Consider the following 1,704-nt stretch of genomic DNA (forward strand, 5'->3'; position numbering starts at 1 on the left):
TGGGGGGCGTATTCATGCCTCTGACATTCAAGGATACAAACCTCGAGTCCTCATGGTGGGTGGAAATAAGACTTAGATAAACCTGGCGTATGATATTTGGTCACGAGGCGGCTCCCCAGAGAAACACAACAAAAAAAAACAATATAAAATATATATACAAAGAAACGTATAAAAAAATAAATAGTAATAAAATAACCCTCCCATCAAAAGCAGAGGTACAGTGGATATCACCGCAGACCCATGTGGCATGGTGTATTCGGGAGGATGTGTAGCTCTGCAATATAGTAACAAATCCATTGGGTAAGATTTTTTTTTTTTTATAATAAAAAAATAAATACATATATATATATATATATATATATATATATATATATATATATATATATATATATATATATATATATATATATATACCTGTTTAGGTTCCCATTGTCCCCAGTCCTATTCAGCCTGTTATAAACACATTTTACCTGAAGCCACATATTCTACACAATTCATTTAATTCATTTAAGGCTGGGTTCACATTATTTGCTAAGTGCCTGGCAGCGTGGGGCTCAGTGTGCTCCCCTCCACCCTCTAGGGATGAGTCAAGAGCCCAATTTACCTGAACTAGGGCCCGGAATGGAACCAGAGAAACACCGTGCATGCTCTGCAGCCACCCCCGGAGAAATGTAAAGTAGTTCCACTATGTGCCAGTCATACTCTCCTATCATGCAAACCAGGGGTGGGATAACCCACCTCCAATTCGCATAGGCGCGAATCCTACCAAAAATTTTAAAAATGTAAATAAAAAAAAAGGGAAAGAGAGCCCTCAGATAGATGTCTATACGTACATGCGCCTTAATCTATATATATATATATATATATATATATATATATATATATATATATATATATATATATATATATATATATATACACATACACGAAACAAAACCAAGAGTGTAAAGTGAGATGTAGGGGGAGAAAAGGAGAGGGAGAAAAAACAAAACCAAAAAAAACAAACACATAATATTTATCTTAGTCATTACTCTTCCTCTTCCCTTCTCTCTCCCCTCCCTCCTACCCACATAAAAGTCTTTCATAGCACCTAGACCTAGGCCCGGTAAGGCTAATATACAGCAGAAAGTCTCTCATATCATTGTTTACATATCACAAAAACGAATAGTCAAAATGGATCTTGGAGCAATGAGCCCCTCCCCCCAAAAAAAGGGGATGCAAACACAGATTACTAGTGGATAAAGCCATTTCTTCACTCTAATGATTGTGTAGCTAATTCATTTGTTTTGCTGATGCTTTAGAGCTCTTGCTGGAATCCACAGCTCCCACAATGGTAGCTCAGAGAAATGTGGCATAGAGGGATCAGGCCAAGGATACAATTCCACTTGTGGGATGCCCAGATTTTATATAAAAAAAATAAAAAAATAAAAACGGGAAGCTCTGTTGGTGATCGTAATATATACAGGCATGGTCATTTTTACAAGCCAAAAGAGGAAATGGGTACCTCCAACTGTAAGTTATATTAGTCTCTACAAGAGCTCTATTTAGAGGACATAAAGATTTCAGTTTAGCGAGAGTTCGTCGAGAAAGATCTGAGTAAAGTGTGATTTGGGCACCATTTGAGTCTATAGGACCATGATTTTGTGCTTTATTTAAAAGTTCCTCCTTGCATTTATAGAAGTGCACCCTACATAGCACATCTCT

Source organism: Lithobates pipiens, unplaced genomic scaffold, assembly GCF_037356315.1.
Source record: "Lithobates pipiens isolate NorthernLeopardFrog02 unplaced genomic scaffold, aLitPip1_a1.2 Scaffold_23, whole genome shotgun sequence".
Taxonomy (NCBI): domain Eukaryota; kingdom Metazoa; phylum Chordata; class Amphibia; order Anura; family Ranidae; genus Lithobates; species Lithobates pipiens.